The following is a 22,339-nucleotide window of genomic DNA, read 5'->3' as shown; positions in this document are numbered from 1 at the left end:
ATTAACTAATGGTCAATTTGTAACACAGAGCTACATTGAATTAGCCTGGGTCTGGGTGTGGAAGGCCCACCTGAGCACTGTTGACAATAGCATAAAAAGACAACTAGAGGGGAAGGTGGTGTGCTGTTGATTCTCTAGGAGAAGTTTGTTGTGCTAGTTTTCTGTTCTCATCATTGGAGGAGCTCAGGTCCTCGTTGTCGCTGAGGATGTCTATGGTTCTCTTTGGAGGAACTCTGGTCCTTACCTTGGAAGCCACTTCCTGGCTTCAGTGCACACCCCTCAGCCTGCTGGCACAGATCTTTCATCCCACTGGCTCTGACTTTTTTTTGTCTTTTTCGTTTTTATCAGTACCAGGGATCGGACTCACCACTGCACACTTGCAAGGCAGGTGCTTATGCCGCTGAGCTAAATCCCCAGCCCCAGGCTCTGACTTTCTAAATTCTACCACTAACCTTTGGGCCTTCCCTTGAAGGTCCTTGTTACAGACTTGCATGAGACATTGTCATGGACTCTAGGTCTCCAGCTGGACTCGTGGAGAATATTGTCATAAGCTCCAGGTCTTTAGCTGAACCCATGCAGCTAAAGGATATTGGCATGGGATTTCAGATCCTTAGTTGGATTCTTTGAGTCTCTAATGTGTGGACAGACATCCTGTACTCTTTTGCATTTGACTCTTTGAGTGAATATTGTAAAATAATCTTGTAAATTATGTGTCATGTATTAAATCTATTCCCTTACAAACCTATACTACAACAACATTAACATATAAAGGTGTATAAAATGCTTGATGCCTGGTACCCTAAGTATGCTATAAATATTTCCTCTTATTATTATAATTATAGGAGGATCGAAATAGTTTATTTCAGGCAGTGTAGCACAGTAGGTAGGACTGTATTTCTCAAATTACACTGAGAAAATTTTATAAGTTCGCGTATTTTTGTTCCCTTTTCTGTAAAATAAGAATATTATAACTTGCTAAGTACAGTAGTTTGTTGCAAAGAGTAGTAGAGAAAAAAAAGCACTAACCATTACTATTGTCTGAGTTTGTCACTGTTAATTGTTTTAGTGACCACATGTCAAGATTGACAGAGATTTTCTTCTTTTCTGGCTTTAGTAATATCTTCCCTCAGGGGTATGAGAGCTCCCTCACTGCTCCTGTATGTGATGCATCAGATATGGAGACACCTAAAGAGTCTAAGAAGGTGTTTTATTAAACACCTGTTTTAATCATGCCACAATCTTTTCTCAAGGTGGTGGTTGATTTGAGACACAACCTTGATGTTCCCTGACTCACAGACTGTAAACTGTTAATCTCCCTCAAATTGGAATTTGTTCCTACAGAAAAATAATAGCATCTGTCATGTTACCTTCTCCTCATGGAAGCGATACTTCCTGATTAGAGCATTTGGTCAGGTTTATGTTTGTCTAGCTAAACAAGTTTTAAAAGTTAGAGTTACTGTGGATTTATGAGACCAATTTCCTTTGAAAAATTTACTTTAATACTTTAGCTAGAATTGCGTCCTCTTTTATGAAACTCAGAAAGCTGAGTCAGAAATATTTTAAATCTGCTCAATATGCTGGACTTAACAATAGAAGAAATATTTGCTTTCCAATTGTGATGTTAATTCTCTTAGCAAATTAGCCCCATATATTGAAGAATTTCAACTTTTAAATTACTGTTTTTCTTCAAGTTCCAGAATCTAAAATCATTTCTGTTTGGTGTGCCGTTAATATCTGCTCTAACTGGACCAAACACGCATACATATATACATATACACATACGTACATATACATGGGAGATTTTATCAAAAGCATACCAACAGTAAAGTGGATTAGTAACTTCAGGTAATAAAAGAGATATTAGGAATATTATGATGACTTTCCGGAATTCGATCAGTCTCTGGGTATCAGTTTTGAAATTTTTTACTGTGACAGCAAAGGAGATGAAATAAAATATATGTAAATTACACAATTGTGCCTCTCATTTAGTAGTTACTTGATAGATGATTGATTTTTAAAGTAACACGTGCTTTGATAAAATTATTATTTTATGTTTATTTATAATTTTAATAATAAGTTTGGAAGAGATCAAAATTTTGAAGAAGTGCCAATCTCATTCTGAATGTTTACTGGACACAGTTTTGGGAAATCTCTATCATAAAGCTACAGAATTCTAAGTGACATAAAAATTGGCTTCTTTATTGTTGAGTGTTTATAAATTAGTCTTTTATTCTTTAAAAGATTTCCATTGTATTAAGGATTACAAGGTGAAAGGGTGTTTATGAACAAAAAGCTTGAGTGCTAAAATTATGACACTCCATTTCCCTTGATCCATAAAGAGTACCTCTAAACTCACCTGGAAGGGCAAAAGGTGTTAAGCCTGAAATGTGTGTTCAAACTTATGATTAATAATCCTGGATTCGAGCCTTGAAGCTTATGTCACTCACAATGCATGGCAGAGATAGAATCTTAGGCATTTTAAAACAAGGGATTTGCTTACAAAGTGATAAGATAGCTGCAAGGTCAGACCATGTGCATGGTAGAAACCCAGGAGTTAGCAGGGGAATAAAGCTGCTGTGAACTCAGGGTGGGGAGGATGGTGCCAGGAGCTTCATGGAGTTTTAGAAGTAAATTCCCTGTAAAAAGCTAGAAACAGTCAGATCAATCTACTGTGAACTGGAGTCATCGGAAGCATATCCATCACGGGAGTTAGATAAAGGGGAAAATTGCCTTGACTTCTTCCTCACATCCTCTGTCCTGTCAAGGCCTCTTGTCAACAGAGCCCCATCAAAGTCAGCCTGGACAGGAGCTGAGTAAATGCAGCCTGAAGGGATTGGCTGTATGAAAATGAAGTAAGACCCGAAAAAGGAACTCAAAAATGACTAGGCTCAAGACTGGCTCTTGACCTGAAGGGTCTTACCATCTCTCAGAATGGATCTAACTCTTAAATAGTATATCATAGAGGAAGAGGGCATGCAAAGTAGTGCTGAGTACCCTTGAGTCCAACAAGCATGCCTTTCCTATCAAGCCTCTATATCTAATCTCTCTGGATTTACTTTATTCTCCGCCATCATATTTCGAACTCTGCCATTTGCATTGTTGCAGTGGCATCCTAAGGAGTCCCTCCATGTCATGCTGCCAGGCACTAATTGGATTATGTCATTCTTTGCTAATTTATCTCCTTGATGCTTCCTGTTGTTTCTGGAATAAAGATCCTTATTCATAACATGGCCTGAGGCTTTCCTTGACCTGGGCTTTGACTAACTCTACAGGTCCATTTTGGATTATTGTTATTTCCGTGTCTTTTAATCATTCTGTCTTTTGTATAGTTTTTTTTTTTTACATATACCATTCTTTTTTCCACCAGATGATCATCACAAAAACATTCCCCCATCCACTTGCCATTCTCTTTACACAATTACCTCCTATTTCTATTATGCTTTTATTTTGTAAAAATCTCAAGCATGTATCCTACAGTGTATCACTAAAAATACAAATGAAAACAAACAAAACTACATTTTTTTTTCTATAAAATGTGACTATTTCCCTGTAAAGAGGCCAAGGACAGGAAAAAGATAAAAGATAAATCAAATTTAGAAGTTCTAACCAGTGTTTTTTTTTTTTTTTTTGCATCATCCCTCTGGTTTATCACTGAAATTTTTATTAAAGAATATCAGGCATTAAATGTCCTTATTATTAAAATGTTAATTTCTCTTCCAGCTCACAATTAAAACTATAATGGAAAACTTTCAAAGAGGTTTAGTGCTATCATTTTACCTTAAAAATGTTTATTTGCTGTTACTGACCACAATTTATATGTTAATTATAAAAAAAACCCTTAAAAAAAATATGTAAATAATATGTTAATTATAAAAAAAACCCTTAAAATATTGTAAGTTGCCAATTATATTACATATTATTATTATATATGTAATATAATAATGTGAAATATGATATATATATGGATGGAAAGTGATGTGTTTTGAAGTAATTCACAGTGTTGAAGCAGTAAATCAAGTTAATTGAAATAATCATTACCTTAAATCTTGCCTTTTTGTCTGGCAAGAATATCTTAAACCTATTTTCTTAAAAAAGTTTAAATACAATACATTATTATGAATTATATTCACTTTCATGAAGTAGCTATCAAAATGTAATCTATCTTGTCTAACTGAAACATAGTAGATTTTGACTAACATTTCTTTATTTTTTCACTGATCAACCTCTGATAATGTGTTAATAGGTGGGGTTTTACATCAGAAGGTGTTAGATCAGTTCAACCATGGTGTGAAACCTCTTCAACTGTAAGCCAAACTGAAGCTCTCCTCCTTCAAATTATAAATGTCTGGTATTTTGTCCTAGGGGTAGGAAAGTGACTAATAGATATGTTCTATAAGAAATTAGTGGTTGGGACTGTGAAGTAAATTTTGAGCCTGAGAGAATTTGTTGTTTGGATTCCTGGATAAGGAAAATCCAATCTCTATGTGTCACAGAAGGGTATTACTTGTCTGTTTTTTTCATTGTTATCCCATAAACTATACAGTAAAGTAGCTACTTTAATTATGCTTATGTACCAACAAATGTGTGGGTTTTCTAAGTTTTTAGTATGATCAATTGCATTTATATAAAATGATGTGCTGGATACCAGACTTAAATTTTGTGATAAGCTATCTTGTCATGTTTCATTTTATATATGGTTAGATGCAATATCTTGAGTTTTTTGTGGTTTTTATTTTATAGCATGGAATTATATCAGTCTGATGTACTTAATAAACCTAACCACTGAAACCATCCAAGCCTTGATTTTTGTTTATAAGATAATCATAAATATGATTTTATTTATTTTTTGAAGATGTATCCTAATTTTCCATTTCTTCTTGTCAGTTTTGGTATTTTGAAACTTTCATATATTATTTATATTATTAAATTTTTCTTTCATCTCAGTTGTCAACTTTATTGATATAAAGTTCTTTATATTTCTTTATCATTTTAGTGTCTTTAGATTCAGTCATGTTATTTCTTCTTTTCTTCCTGATGCTGGAATTTATGTATTCTTTCTTCTTGTCCTTCATTAACATAGAGAGACATTCATAAATTTTATTTTTCTTTTAAAAATACATCTTTTGATTTTATTGTTTTTTTTCTATTTCATTGATTTCCGATCTCAGCTTTATTTTCTCTCTTCTCATAGTTTTAGTTTAACTTGCTCTTAATTTTTTACTATTTTAAAGCAGAATCATCGATCAACAGTTTATATCAAATAGAACATAAAAGTAGGCTTATTGTACTTCAAGAAGTACCTTGAATGACAGGCAAAGTACAACTTATTTGGGGAGATGAGACAAAATTTGCAATAAATCATATTTAGACAAAGTCTGTGGAGTAAAAACAATAGCATTTCTATTTCCCATAATATAAGTACTAGAAATTTTGTGATATCTATTTGGTGGAAATTCAGCTACTACAGAATGGGGTAAAGATAATTTTGATTTATTGCAGTTCAAGTGCTAAAGTGCTATATGAAAATTGAAGTGAATTACTAGTAAAGTTTTAGAGATAAAATTCTGGAACACAGAATAATCCTTTCCGGTTGAGAAGACTTAGTCCTTAAGGCTACAAAAATAGGTTTTATTTCCAAGAAACTGCAGCAGCCGAGAGCTGCCCCCCAAGTCCTAGACATATAAGGAGAGAATGTACAATTAGTAAAATTTACACATAAGAAATAGAAATGTGACACACAGTTAAACTTCAGATGGGGAGGTCTTAAGAGGAAGGCATTTCATTTGCATGATCCAATTTACTTCCGTGCTTGCATTGATAGGTTCTTGTTATTTATTGAGAAGATTTTAAGAATTACCAACTGAACCTTCTTGTGCTACAAATTATTCATAGAATGAAAATTAACCTACACCAATTCCTAATTTGACATAGTTGGAACTTTGTTAAAAATTGATTAGGAAACTTATAAAAATTATTGATAGCATTCCAGTGAAATTCAAGAGATTAAAATGTATATGATTTATTTTTCTTATAAACAATATTGATAATGAAAATAATAATTTTTCACCTCTATCTTGTTTTTATAGATCATAAAACACCATATTGGAATACAAAATAGAATGATGTACCATAAATTTATAAAGACCATTATATTTAATAGCAACCTTAGTTGACTTTACCACTTAGTAATAATGTTTGGGAAATAAAACCTAAAGCTTCACAAATATTTTAAATTGCTCAATGACAATCACTTTAATCAATTAATGTTCCTGTTTTATTTTTATATCTATAGTCTAGGAGCTATATGAAATAATTCTAGTATCACTTTGAGATTACTTGCTATGTATCATGCTGGGGATGCTTCTAAACATACTACAAAGTTTAGGATAAACCTTCAACATAAAGAAACATCCTGCCCCTAGTGTCAAGGTGTCAAGCCTAAAAAAACCCTGCATAAAAATGTCTGCAGTTCCAGAAGATTTCAAAAACAAACAAACCAATCAACAAACAACCAAATGTAGGAGAAAATGTCTTTTACAAAAATTATAATTTTTTTAAGCCAATGATGATAATGAAATCTCTTGGGTATGATCTCTATCTACTTATGTGATTTATGGTTTAGGTTGCCTTCCTTCAAATATTGTGTATTCCTGAAGCGCTAAAGAAGTCTCAGTACATTTTTTTAATGTTTAGACTGTGGAAATTTGCTTCCAAAAGCTCAAAAAGTACTTTAAAAATCTTTGATCATACCTCTCTTTATAGACATAGTCATGCTATACTTGCAATATTTCATTCATTTTACTAAAGGTACTTGTTGATGTATTGTTAAAGTACTAATTAACAGTAGTGAGCACCAGCCCCAGCTAAAAATTTGTTACTCTTGGCAAGACTATTGTTTTATATCTTTGCAGCCATTAATGCATATAACCTGTGATTTGCATCTTTATTATCAATGTTTACAATTATTCATGTTCACTAAAAGCTAGTGATTTTCCAATTCATATTACCTGCAAAGATAGTTTTTTTTTAAATGACACATTCTTACATAAAGTGCTAAATACAGACTAAAGATGAAAATTACACTTATGCTTGTTTTTATTGTGATACTGGGAATCAAACTCAGGACCTTGCACTTGCTAGGCATGCACTGTACCATAGAACTCTATCTCCCCAAACCCTCTTACTCTTGACTTCCATCACTTTACTGTTTATCTTACCTTATTAGATGAGTAACACTTTCTCAAAATTTGTGGAGAAGTAAGAAACAATGTTGAAACAGGGCACAGAGGCACATGCTTGTAATCCTAGCTACTCAAAAGGCAGAGGTTGTGGGATCTCAAATTTGAGATCATTCCAGGCAATTTAATGAGACTTTGTCTCAAATAGGATGAAAATCTGACTAGGGATGTTATTCATTGTTAGAGCATTTGATTAACATGTGAGTCCTTAAGTTTGAATCCAGTGAGACAATAAATAAATCAATAAATCAATGAAGGAAGAAAAGAAAGAAAGTGAGAAAGAAAGATAATAAGACTGGCATGAAGATAATGTATTGAAATAAATCGTTGCATAAACATTGTCTTACCGTTAACAAGGATATTGATGTTTCTTAAACTTAATTTTTGGCTGGAAGGCAAAAAGTCGTGTAAATTTCAAGTGCTCCTTCATGTGGAGATGTATGAAATTCAAATCTTGTCTACAAGAGTTCCCTTAGGAATGTCCCTTAACACTGCACCTCAGGAATCACTTGGGCAGTGTGTTTGTTTGCCTAACTGTCCTTAGAGGAGGTCTAGTACTTGCCATATCAAGCAGTTAATTTTCTCTTTTTAATTAAGCATTTTAATTAATTGTTATATTTTAGGTATACATAATGATCACATTCATCGAAGGAAACTAATACCTATACATGACATCACTTGATTATTTCCTTTTTCCTATTCCCCATTCTTCCTTCAACCCCCTATTCCCTTTCTTATTTACAAAGCTTTGTTTCTAGTTTTTTTACTCCTTTTCCATTCATTTCTTTTTCCTTCCTTTCTTTCCCCGGCCTCTTGTTTCCCTTCCTATTTCAAAATTTTCTTGCTATTTCACAATATTTGTTGTCTTACGATTTCAATTTCTCACACCAGACAAACAACGTGATATTTATACATGTGTATCTTTTTTGCTTCACTTAGCCATATGGTCTCCAGGTTTATCTATTTAGGTAGGAATGTCTCAAGCTTATTCTTCATGGTTGTGTAGCACTCCATTATATAAAAAGGCACATCTTTCTCCATTCATCAGTTGATGGATTCTTGGGCTGTTTCCAAGATTTAGTTACTACAAGTTGTGGCTTCTATAAACATGGGTCATAGTATGTAATTTTCTTGATGATTTGTTGCAGTCTGTTTGCAAATATTTTATTGAGAATTTTTGTATCTATGTTCACTATGGAGATTGGTTGTCAGTTCTTGGTTTTTGTTTGATCCTTCTCTAGTTTGGGTATCATTGTAGTGCTTGGTTCCAGGAATGGGTTTAGGAGTTTTGTTTCCCTCTCACTTTCACTGAAGGGTTTGACAAGTGTTGGTATTAGATTTCCTCTTAGTTTCTTGTAGATTTCTTTTCTTTTTTTTTTTTTTTTTGTCTTTTTCCTTTTTTATCGGTACCAGGGATCGAACTCACGACTGCCTGCTTACAAGGCAGGTGCTTATGCCACTGAGCTAAATCCCCAGCCCCAATTTCTTGTAGATTTCAGCAGTGAATTCATCAAGGCCTGGGCTTCTCTGTGTCCACTGGTTTTAAAATACATCTTCGATTTTATTGATTTATATTGAGTTATTTAGAATTTTATATCTTCTTGATTCAAAAATTCATATATATGGGGCTGGGGATTTAGCTCAGTGGCATAAGTGCCTGCCTTGCAAGTGTTCGGTTGTGAGTTCGATCCCTAGTACTGATAAAAACGAAAAAGACCAAAAAAAAAAAATCATATGTATTTAGAAATCTGTCCATTTCTTCTGTGTTTTCCATTTTTACAGTACAGGTTTTAAAGCAGTTATTGATGATCTTCTGAATTTCTACTGGATCTATTGTAATTTTCCCCTTTTCATTTCTAATTGTATGAATTTGCATCTTTTCTTTCCTGTTTTGATAACATTGGATAAGAGTCTGACAATTTTAATCTTTCAAAGAAGCAACTCCTTGATTCACTTGTATTGTTTTCTTAGTATTTATTGCATTATTTTCTGCTCTGATCCTCACAATTTATTCCCTTATAGGAGCTTTAGGTTTGCTTGCTCTTCTTTTTCTAGAAGCTTGAGATTCAATATTAAGTTTATTCGAGCTTTCTCTGTTTTCTTGATACAAATGTTCATGATTATAATTTTCCTTCATAGAACTGCTTTCATTGTGTCCCATATATCCCTCTATGTTGAATTGACATTATAATTTAATTGTAGCAACTGTATAATTTATTTTTTAATTTCATCTGTGGCCCACTGGTTGTTCAGGAGTGTATTATTTAATTTCCATGTTTGTGAAATATTTATGGTTTCTTTTGCCATTAATTTCCAAATTCATATTACTAATGCGAGATAGTAACCATGAGAAAATTTCATTTCCTTTACATTTACTTAAGCATGTTCTATGAGCTAGTATTTTATCTATTTTTAAGAATGTCCTGAATGCAGCTGAGAAGAATATGTATTCTGGTGTTGTGGGGTGAAACACTCTGTAGACATCTACTAAGTCCATTTGTTCAAAAGTTTAGTTCACTGCAGCCGCCTCAGAGGGCAGAACCACCAGTGACTCCTGAGATCTGTGCTATGTTGGAACTTAGGGTGCTGGGAAACCAAGCAACCAGCTCACCTCCCTGCTAAGCTATAGTGAGCCTACCAGCACAAGGGCTAAGAATCAAACATCCCACTGCCCCTATTAGCAAGTGGGTGTCAGAGATCTGAGCATCTCTTGGGAGGCTGACCGTATGCAGTATAGCAAACAAGACAGATTACCTTCTCCCATCCTTTTGAAATAAATATTTTTACCACTGTTTTGCTTTATTCTGATTAATGGTATTGTTCTATTCAATATTATTTTGATAAGTTCTGTAATGTTCTGTATTTCATTTTATTTTGCTATACCTGATTGGAAGAACTATTGTGAAGATAATGAGATATACTGTGGTACCTACTATTGATATCCTGATAACCTGCTGTGAAGTTCTGTACCAATTTCACTACATTGTCTAAATTGGCTTTGTTCGATCTTGTTTTGTTGTACTGTTCTCTTTAATACCTTCAAAATAATAAAATTTTTTTCAAGTTTAGTTCAGTTTTAATATTTCATTGTTGGCTTTTTTATAGTTTATCTGTGACAGTGGGTTATGAAGGTCTCCCATTATAATTGTATTAGTGTTTATTTGATTTTTCACGTCTGTTAAGATTGGCTTTATATGGTTTTGTGCATTGGTATTTGGTGCATATATATTTATATTTGTTGTCTTTTCCTCTTGAACTGTTCTCTTCACAATAATGCAGTGACCTTCTTCTTCTCTCTTTATGAGTCTTAGTGTGAAATCCACTTTTCTCCAAATAGAATAGCTATCCATGCTTTTTTCCATGTTCTAGTCACATGGAGTATTGTTTTCCATCCTTTGATTTGTATTATGAATTTCACTTTGGAAAAATGTATTTCTTGTATGCAGAATTTTTTTATTGGTGAATTGAGACCATTAACATTGATGATTTTAACTGGTATGTTTTGAGTTATCCTTGACATGTTATTTTCTTCTTGTTGTCTCTCTTTTCCCCCCTCTGTTTAATTGTTTGCCTTGATGATGGATTTATTCTGTTTCTTTTCATGGAATTGTAGTCATTGTCATTTTGAATATTTGTAGATATATTGCTCATTGTAGGCAAGATGAGGCAGATAATCTTTAAGATTTCTACTTTCAACCAATATAATTCTATATTTACGTGGTAATAACTACTGATCTTGGTATGTGCAGGGGAGGGGGAGATGAAAACAAAAATACCCAGTTCCTGAACTCAGGGTTTATACTCCATTAGAGAATATATGTTGACTGTTAATAGAGAGATTTCAAGAAAACTTAGAGGTAAATAATTATAGAGAGGCAATCTAAATTAAAAAAAAACATTGTCCCTTTCCAATGCTTCCTATGTGAATAGAGTTATGACAACTAATTATAATTATCTATTTATTTGTCATTTATTTCATTGAAACATTAATTTTCAAGTTTTAAAAATATCAGTGGGTGTTTCAAGCTTATTTGGAAGTTTTAGCTGGGGACAGAACTATTTGTGTAAACTTGATGGTAAAACAGTCCTTCTCCATTGAGGAAGATCTGTAACCATGCATACAGCTTCATAGGGATGCACATTAGGAGATGAGGGAGAAAGGGGACATCCACTTAGACAAGCAGATTAACCAGATCAACCTTGGCAGTCAGTGGGATGACATGTTGCAGCAAGATCTCCCTCACATCCAAAGCAAAGCAGAGCAGAGCAGAGCAGTGGAATCCTGTACATTTGTTCTTAGAAATTCTTCACACTGAACAAATAAAAATGAAACAGTTTGAATGCAAAAGGAAGAGCCCTGTGTTACAATCAACCTAAACAACTGATAAATGATCTTTAGTTGACCCTCCATGGTTCCAGTGGAGCATGAAGAAAAACATCATTTTCTGAAAATGCTGTGATCATAAAATGTAACTTACCATAGGAAGCAAAGTTCCCATGGGTTCAAATGTTTATTTAACAAATAGATGGAGTATATAATAAGGTGATCTTATGGAAAACTAATGTACTCCACACGATTTTATAAATATATGAGATTCAGGCTGCCATTTGGGATTAAATATTCTTAGTTTGAGGAAAGAAGGCAAGTGAGGTTATCTTCAAGGAGTGTGAGTTGGAAAATAGCAGAGAATTCCATGATGTATGAGGAAGGGCAGATATTGGTGCTTCAGGCTAGAGAAAGAGAAGAGAAAACATTTGGAAAATTATATGTGGATAATTTGTAGGTCATACAGCAAGATGATCTCATTAAAATTTGAAGATATAAAATGAAGATATGAAGATATGAAGATATAAAATTTCCTGGAGATTGAACAACTTCCCTAAATTTAATCTTCGAATCTATGCTTTCCAATCATTTAAGCGCATTTAAAGTATTAAGCATGTGCACAATATATTGAGGAATTTTAGGTCACTTCACAACATTCTGCAGTACACAGTAAGACAGTTCCAACAGAGGAGCATAGAGCTATGGTCAATGTGTCTTCTAATTTAAAAGATTGATGACTTTTAAGCTTAAATTTCAATAATCATTGTTGTACCTCATAGTCCTAGTTAAATTAGAAATAACAGTTTGTGTAATCATTTATTTTTGACAGATTATATTCAAATAATAAAATTTAATTTGTCTTTTAAAAATAGAATTCCATTAACAATGTTCGATAGTACTTCCATTCTATTTGAGAAGCTATAACTCTTGGTGAAAATGGACTTCGAAAAGCACTTAGAGAAGAATAGTACAGCAATATAAATTGTATACAGGTCCGCCAGGAAAAGCATTTATGTTTAAAACTTACAAATCATGGTTTATAGTACAAGAGATGAGTATATTACTGTGCATATATTTTTATGGCTTCATAAAGCTAAGAACAGCTTACATGTATAAAAGGGTCATTATGTCATCTAAATGACTCATCTAAATGAGTTGGTTTTGAATATCTGAGCTTGCTAAATACTTCCTAGCTTGTTCGTAACCTGAGTTTAAAGAGACAGTTTGGGAAGAAATATTTTACTGTTTGATCAATAATAATTAAAATAAAAATTAAACATATACTTCTTTTTTTTTTCTTTAGCACCAGCAATTTGAGCTTCACTTAAGTGAAAAATGAATGCTTTAGAACCTAAGCAATTTTCCAAGTAGAAGTGAGGAACTGAGCACCTATTAATGAATTCAATTGATCTGCTATGATTCACCTACAACTAAAAACCCTTTATAACACACTTAAAAGATATCATCTACCAAGTGGGTAACTTAATGATTATTATCTGGGAAAATCCTTATTAACATTTTTTCCAATCTACTGAGAAGTTATTCAAAGCTACTGAGTGCTCATTCAGTTTCACTGAGCTCAATTATTTCCTAGATTAACTACTCTATGTTGCTCTAACAGGAGAGATGACAAAGATGAGTTATGTCTTTTTATTACTTCAAAGAGTTTCAATCAAACAGGAATAAAGATATAGATAAGTGCCAAGCCAGAATCCAGGTCAGATTAAAAACAAAACAAAATAAAACAAAACAAAACAAAACAAAACAAAACTGCTCTGAGGAACCCAAAGGATAATAGCAGCTACTGCTGCTCCTTCTGGAGAGAGGTTATAAGACTCTCAGGGTATGTCTCAAAATGCAAAAAGAATTAAGACTTACATACGCTACTACATATAGTATTTTTCTGTACATATATACCGTGATAAAGTTTAATTTGTAGAGTAAGAGATTAACAAAGTATTAAGTTTTCTTTCTCTCCACATCCTGCTTTCTCATTATCTTATTTTGCTGTAGTTCTTGACGAAGTCTGCATACACTTTCTTTTATTTCCTTACAAAGTCCAGAGCTTTTCCTTTGTCCTTTAAAGGAAGCACTACATGAATTTTCTTTGGCATACCAGAATTCCAAGCAATGCTACTCTTATACATAAGAATAATTATTAAGTAAGTAAAGTTATTTGATCCTAGCACTGTGATCCTACCACATTTGATCTGATACATGAGATGACTACGAAGTGATTAGTGGCTGGGTAGAATGTACAGTATGGATACAATGGGGAAAAAAGTGATGCTTGTCTTTGATAGGATGAAGTGGGATAGCATATTACTTCATCTTGCTATTCTGGGTGTCATACATTTTAAAGCTTATAAATTATTTGTGGAAATTTCCATTGAATATTTTCAGACCCTAGTTGACAAGTAGTGACTGAAAATGCAAAAAATGAAGGCTTGGATAACATGGGATGAGTATATTTTCTGTTGAAGTGATAAGGCGTTAGGAGAAGGGCACTGAAGGCTGCTGAATTCTAGTAAATCAGTTTACAACAGGTAGATAGGGGCTGAACAAGAGGCATCATAGATACAAAGAAGATAAAAAGGCAAAATCTTAAGATACAATATTTTGGCTCCTTCCTCAGTGCTGTCTAACATATGGATTTCTTCCCAGTAAGATGACTCAGGGTGAGGCATTCACAGTTTGCCCTGCAGCCAGTGAATAGTGGGAGGAAGGCCATAACCTCTGCAGCCAGATAGCCTTCGGCTCAGATTCAAGCTCTGCATTTATTGCTTCTGTGACTTTGGAAATACGATATACTATTTTGAGCCCTGGTTTCTTATTTGTGATACACTAATAGCTATTATTATCTTAAAGTTCAGTTGAGAAAATTGATCTTTAGACACTCTACAAACAAATACTACTTGGAAAAAAATCTACAAAAAAGGTATATGATATAATTGTATAGAAGTAGCCATACATGTATAAAGTGAAAGTAAAACTGAAGAAATCTAAATGTTGTGAATTGTGTTGATGTCAACATTTTGCTTGGGATGCAACACTCTCATTCTGTAAGATTTTATCATTGAGGAAACATGGTCAAATTTACACAAATGCATGTAAATTTGCATTATCTTTAAATGAAAAGTTTTATTAAAAACAAACCCTTTTAGCCATCTTTTACTTTACTAGGGATGCCATAATAAATACTGTGGGCCAAATGGCTTAAGCAATACACAAAAAAAGTGTCCCCTCATAGTTAGAAGTTAGAAATTCAAAGTTAGGTAGTTGGTAGGTTCTGGTGAGACTTTTCTCCTTGGCTTGCAGATGGCTGCCAACTTCACAGATTCTCACCATGTCCACCTTCTTACAAGTAGATGTTTGTGTCTAAATTTCTCTTTTCATAAAGATATAGGTCACACTAAATTAGAACCTAACCTAAAGATTTCATTTTATACCTTTTTAAAAACTTCATATCCAAATATATTTATATTCTGAGGGATTAAGGGTTAGAGCTTCAACATACGGCCTTTAGGGAGATACAGTTCAGCCCGTAATAGAGCTAAAAAAAGTTCATGACACTGGATTTGTCAGTGTTTTCTTGGAAAGGACACCAAAAACACAGGCAAAAAACCAAAAAGCACAAATTGGACATTATCAAAATTTAAGACTTCTGTGAAAAGAAAGTAATAAAAGTAACTCATGGATTGGAGAGAATATTTTCATATAACGAGTCTCATAAATGGTTAATAGCCAGAATACATAGAATTCTTATAATGTAACAACAACAAAAAAATCTTATTTGAGATTGGTAGAAAGACTTACGTAAATATTTGTTCCACAAAAAGGTACAAGTGACCAAAAGATGCCTTTGACATCACTGATCACTACAGAAGAGCAATGAAACCAGAGGCCCCACACACACACACATTAGAACTGACTACTAACAAAGATATAAGAAATGAAAGGACAGATTTTGTCCATGTGGACAAAATGGAAAGTCACATCCTATCAGTGAGAATGCAAAAGGCTACTGACACTAGGAAATTGGGAGCAATCAGTTTTCAAAATATTAAATGCAGAATTATAATATGATCAACCTCTTCTGAGTAAATACACCCTCAAGTATTAAAAAGCAGTGACTGAGAAATATATTAACACACTGACATTCAAACAGCATGATTCACCATAGTCAAACTGTGGAAGCAATCTAGATGTTTATGGACAGAAGAATCAAGACATAACTATCATATATTCTTGAGTGTTACCAAGTCTTAAAAAGAAAGGTTTGACATGCTATACAGCATGGATAAACTTTGAGGATATTATCCTAAGCAAAATAGTCCAATCACAAAAGATAAATATTGCATGATTCCACTTAGATGAGAAACCTAATTTATCAAATTCAGAGTGAAAGAATGGTGGCTGTCAGGTTTTGAGAAAGAATTAAATATGAAATTATTATTTAATAAGTACAGAGTTTCAATTTTTCAAGGTGAAAATGTTCCATGGGTGGATGTTGGTGATAGTAATATAGCAATGTGAATTTACTTACTGCTTATAAATTGTACATTTAAAATGGTATCAAATCCAGGGCCTTGAATGTATTAACATGCACTGTACCACAGAGCTATATCTCCAGCCCAAAATGCCTTTACTGTGTGTCCTACCTAAGAAGTAGGTTAGATTCCATTTAATACTTTTCTGTCCTTAAGAATCAGAAAGCCATTTCTTGGTATTCATTCATCTCTTTTTTATATGACAGCAACTTTAAACATCAAAATATGATAAGATAATAAGTGTTCCAATCTTGTTGCTTGGATACACTGTCATTAATATGCTTGAAGCAGGTTATTTCTCCTCACACAGTAAGAATTTCATCTAATAGAGAATATTGCTCTTCATATTTTAATATAAATATATATAATGTTAATATATAAATTTTATATATAACGTTTCTTTAGGAACAGTTGTACATATATATTAGACTGTATTTCATGATAGATACAAGCTCATCATTTTTACTCTTGAATTTCTTGAAGAGTCCTTTGAAGGATGACAATATATAGTTAATCACTAGATTGTTAAATCAGTTTTACATATATTGGATAAACTACTAAATTTCCCAGACACCTTATGCAAAAATTTGTATTTTTTTCTCTTCATCAGATGATACAAAAATGAAAATTATCCAATTTAAATGATCATTCTGGAACACTTATTTTAAAAGCTGAATCATCTGAGGATTGTTGAAATACCGTTTGGAACACAGTACAACTTGGAATTGGGATGGATAAGGTTGAGGGAGCCTGCCCAAGAAGAAGCCAGGGAAATCTTTGTGCTAGTATTTGCGCAAAAGAAGTGAGAAAAGGAAATGTTGACTTTTACTTATGCAATAAATATATAAGCATTCTGAGATTTTTCCCTAGGAAAACTTTGATAATGTTAATATGATGAGGTAGAGACTGGCATTGAACAGGGTCCTGGGAAGCATCAAAGGCTTTGCCTTTGAGAAGGGGTACAGGACACTGAGAAGACAGAATTGAACAGGACTGGAAATGCAGGGAGAGACAGGAAGATGTGGTTAAAGTAGTCAGAGGATGTAATTTAGAATCATTATTTTTAATACAACATTTAAAGTAAGTAAGGCTAATCAAGTAACACATATACAAGAATTATTCTTAAAAAATATAAAGCTGTAATGAACAGTTTCAAAGGAACCTAAATTGCTGTTCAAACCTTCTATGTTCTGGTGTCTAAAGCACAGTATCATAAAACTGAAAAATTCCCGAATGAAGATCCTGTGCAATTCCTGGTAAAGTCACATCAGGGATATTTTTGAAACTTGACAATGTGATTCTAAATTGAATATGAAAGATAAAGAAAAAAAAAAACTCGAAAATTGCCAACAAGCTTTTGAAGCAGGACAATGAAAATGAAGACATTTTACCAGATGCAAATACTTGAAGATTTAGTAATAAAAATCAAAATGTTGATACAGAAATAGACAAGTCATTCCATAGAATTTAGAAAAGAATCCAAGCATAAATGAGACTTTGATAAATGAAAGCAATGATATAGATACAGTAGACGGAAAGAAGTTGGAAAAAGAATATTGTATAATTATACAGTAGTTGGAAAAAGAGTATTGTAAAATAACAACTGAGAGGGGCTGGGGATTTAGCTCAGCAGCATAAGCGCCTGCCTTGCAAGCAGGCAGTTGTGAGTTCGATCCCCGGTACCGATAAAAAGGAAAAAAGACAAAATAAATAAATAAATAAATAAATAACAACTGAAAAAATAAAGAAGTTGGAAAAAGAGTATTGTAAAATAACAACTGAAATAATTTGACTAGCCATATGGAGGTGGAAAGTGTCTATAATTCATCATATGTAAAACAAAGTCAATTCTATGTGTATTAAGATAAAAAACTAAAAATTTTTGGGAAAAATTATAGTGTAAAATATTTCTGCCTTTAATAGGACAAGATTTTCTTACAGAGGTTAAAAACTGCTAACTAGGAAAGAAAAATCTGGTAAATTATTGTACATTATTATATATTAATATCAGGTTTTGTTTCTCAAAAGATATCTCAAAGACCATAAAAAGTCAATACAAATCAGCAAACACATTTTAACATATTCAATAAATCCAAGAAAACTGAAATCAAGAAGAGGAATACACAAAAAATAAGAAGTCTTGCTTTGCTAAGAGGTAGAAAAGGAGATCAATATAATGTTCTCTAACATATAGTGGAAGTGCACATAGACACAACTTTTTAAGGAAACCACTGCATATCATCTGTAAAGTGTAACATTTTTATAGTCCATGACTCAGCCTTTCTGCATATACTTTACTCCTAGGCAGTTGGATCTGCAGTCAAATTCTCTACCCCTGAGCTAGTCCTCCTGGCAATTGCTGTACAAGAAAGTTGATAGCAGTACTTCGTGCCATATGAAAACAACTAATTTGCTTTTGATGAAAGTGTAAGTAAATTGTGATATATTGTCACTGTGGGATATTACTTAGCAATGAAAAATAGTGACCCTACATCTAAATTCAACAGTAGATATGAATTTTAGTATGCCAAATTCAAATTTATAAAAAGCACTTTCAGAAGATGACAATAAAATTCACAATATAGTTTTAAAATATGTATATGATGTATATATACATGATGTAATATATATATATATATATATATATATATATATATATATGATGTATACTTAGCACAAGGCAAAAATTAGAAAAGATTTTTAAGAAATGGTTTGTATAGGATGAATGCAAGTTCTAGTAATAATGTAATCTATGGGTTGGGTGTTAAAAATTTCATTTTTTCCTAACAAACCGAGTATTTGTGGATCATTTATGTACTGTTAATAATTAATCAAATTTTGCAGGTATGATTTCTATAATGAAAATAAGTGATCCCTATAAATAAAATTAAAAATATAATCAGATCTTTAATGTTGAAATGATTATGTAGTCTCTATGGAAACCATTTTCAAGAACAGAAGTCAGCTCACTATCAAACAGTTCTGGTTTCCCTAGCTGAGACAGACTTTTTCTTTTTCAGAAAAGCAAGAGAGCTTTGGGAACCCCCAATGCTATTGTGACATCAGTAATGTTTGATATGTGTAAAAAATACAGTATTGTTTTCTAACTAGTTTTGCAAACCTTTCCTGGTTATCATTTGGAGGATGAGAGTGTTACTGGATATCTTCTCTTTAAGAAAGTTTATTTTTGCAGCAATCATAGCAATCATATTCTACATTGAAACCTGTCAATCACATATCTAATGTTTTCATTTTTCAGAGGAAGAAACCCAAACTCAAGAAAGTAAAATTGCTCCTGCAATAATAATGTCACAGAAATGAAAACCAATTGAAATAGGTCAACTTTGTCTCTAGCCTTGTGAAACTGGTGACTTCTCCAACCAGTTTAATACTTCATTCATTTGAAACAGCAGCGGGAGCTGAAAAAGTCAACTGAATTGTGGTTTTCATGAGTCACAGATATTCATCACAACTGCTTTCCAGCTAAACGATAGAGGCATCTCTGACTTTGCTGGAATTCATTACAGCATTCCCTCTTCTGGCAGTGTGCATACTTGCTTTCCCATGCAGTTAACTCTCCACTGGGAATTTTCCAATCTCTTTGGGTTAGTATTTTAATAGCTACCTTCTTCAGCCAGGAAGCTGAGGAAACTTAAACTACCATTCATTCAGACTGGTAAATAAAGGTTTTTCTGAGGACTGCAATCACCAAGACAATTTAAGAAAATATCCCAGAAGCAGGAGGATGAAGAGAATAGCCAAAGAAAAAACTTGATTGAGAAATGATTTGCAGTCTAAATTCTACAGTGTTTCCAATGACCTTGAAATAGAAATGAAAGGTCAATTTTGGTTTCATGTTAAAGTTAGGATCTTTCATAACTTTGAGTTAGGAAAAGTTTTCTGCTCAATGCCTATGCATGCCATTAAACCTAACAAAACAAAATTCTAGCAGAATGGAGACTAGATGAGATAGTGCCTCAGAATATTCAGCTCAAAGAGGGAGAGAATCATTTTGTGTTATTCTGTTTATTCATTCATTAATTCACTCATTCATCCACTCATTCACTGATTACCAAATACCTTCCATGTACAAGATACCAGGTACTCATTCAGATCTTTCTGAAGCAAGGTCTTGCATCCAGGTTCATATGTAATAGAATTTATTCTTATGTTAAAAATAAATCAGTATTTTAATCTTTCATTAAACCACTGAAAATACTTTTCTGATATTATTCAACATATAATTGAATTTTTATTATGAGAAATAAAATAAAACATATACTTTTCTTTAGCAGTTTTACCATGTGTTTAAATATTATGTTCATAAACCATACAATTTTATATTTCAGAGTATTATTAAAGAAATGAAACAAAATATGTATGTGCATTGCATTACTAAAATATGCTCCTAAAATTTCTCATTTATCCAAGCCCATTTTGGACTGTGAACTACTTGTAAGTCCATGAACTATTCAAAATGAAATAATATGTTTTGGAGAAATAAGAACTCAAGTAAGTCCCATTATAAATATGATTCCAATTTTATTCTCAAAACGGACCATACCTTTACTAAAGTCCCATAAGCCATGTTAGATCACAGTGACACTTCGTCATGAAGGCAGTAATATTTGTATTCTGTTTATTAATAGCATATTTTTATAAATTTCTTGATAATCTTATTATAAATGAGGATTGCATACACAGTACCTTAAAGTAATAGAAAATATAAAATATTTATAAGGTTAAAATAATGCATCATTTCTTTTGTAAGGTTTTATTTTCTATGTTAATTATTTTAAGGTAGTTTAAAGAATTTTCATATAAAGCTAGAATAAACAGGTTTTATTTTCTATGTTAATTATTTTAAGGTAGTTTAAAGAATTTGCATATAAAGCGAGAATAAACATTTATTGATATGCTGATTAAGAATAATATACAATAGACTATAATAAATGAACACTAAATTTTTTGACAAAACATTATATAGAGAAAAAAATCAAATATCTTGATATCAAGAAGTTTAAGAAATAGGACTTTAGTAATATTTTAGGCTTCTCATTTTATTTGCTTCACATGTATCTTTAAATATTGCACTCAGGCTCTGAATTCATGAATAATGCTAAGTGCTGAAAGAAATGAAAGAGAGCAAATAACAGAACCAATCACCTACAAAATCACAAAATCCCCCAAAAAGTAACTCAATGCATAGAAAATCCATTCACTGATTGAATACATATTTATTGACTGTATTGTGTTCCTCATGTTATATTTACTGTGTAGTATGGGTATATAAATATGGTAAACTAAAAATGTCTATTTTCTTGATTTGTAATTGTGTTGAAATTTAAGTACATGTGGAGGTGTAAAACTAGATCATACTGTGTTGGTTGTTATACCTTCTAAAATTTGAATAAATATTTGGGGACCTAAAAAGTTTACTCAGCTAGTTTATAAAATTTTTTAACTTTTATGTTGCAGTTTGAACTTATTGACTTGGATAATTTTCTTTTAAATGTCTAGTATCCTATAAGGCCATCAGTTTCACAAAGCATCATCACTGTTTAGTTGGATGACGCTTTCTCAGAACCTAGCAGACAGTACATGAAAGTATGAGTAAATACGTTTCAGTGAATCATCCAATAAATTAATGCTAGGGAAATAATGATAACACATTGGTTTCACAAAATACTATGTAGTTATTAAAGCAATAATGATGAATGTAATGTTGAAAATGCACATGTCATTATATTTAGAGGAAAAGTCAAGTATTAATGCAAAATTAAATGTAAAAACAAGTCCACAGACTCCTCCTGTGACTCCCACCATCCCAGAGATGACACTGTGGGACCTGGCAACTCCAGCCAATGGTGCGCACAGGGCTGGGCTAGATCCAGGCCCCTCCCATGACTCCCACCATCCCAGCAGTGGACCTTGTGGGACTCGAGAACACTCCCAGCAACACAGGTCGGACAGGTCAGATCCAGGCCCCTCCCATGCCCCTGCAGTCCTGGCCAATCATGTCAGGACCTAGGAATTCCAGCCCGTAATGTGTGCCCCCACAGTCCCACCACTGCCATCGGGGACACCCCCACCTCCTGGACCTAGTATTGCTGTTGAACTTTGCCTCCCACACCTCCCCCCAGAACCTTGGGCTGCAGTGGATTAACTATGTAGTATCGAGGGGAGACTAATACGTAGAACTCAGCAGGTTTCCATCAGTGAGG

General features: G+C 33.0%; 1 long non-coding RNA gene across 1 annotated transcript in view; it reads left to right on the top strand.

Moving 5' to 3' along the window:
• The window catches only part of LOC134475898 (uncharacterized), a 49,488-nt gene extending 27,940 nt beyond the window's left edge, over window positions 1–21,548 (top strand). Inside the window, exons 3-4 of the long non-coding RNA XR_010047224.1 lie at window positions 18,420–18,542; window positions 19,375–21,548. This is a non-coding gene — a long non-coding RNA (uncharacterized LOC134475898). The remainder of the gene's footprint in view (window positions 1–18,419; window positions 18,543–19,374) is intronic.
• The last annotated feature ends 791 nt before the right edge of the window (window positions 21,549–22,339 follow it).

This window comes from Cavia porcellus, unplaced genomic scaffold (assembly GCF_034190915.1).
Source record: "Cavia porcellus strain 051 isolate PalLab524CR breed Dunkin Hartley unplaced genomic scaffold, mCavPor4.1 scaffold_5, whole genome shotgun sequence".
NCBI classification, from domain to species: domain Eukaryota; kingdom Metazoa; phylum Chordata; class Mammalia; order Rodentia; family Caviidae; genus Cavia; species Cavia porcellus.
Note: the sequence above shows the minus strand (reverse complement) of the source record. Positions and strands in the feature narration are given on the sequence as shown.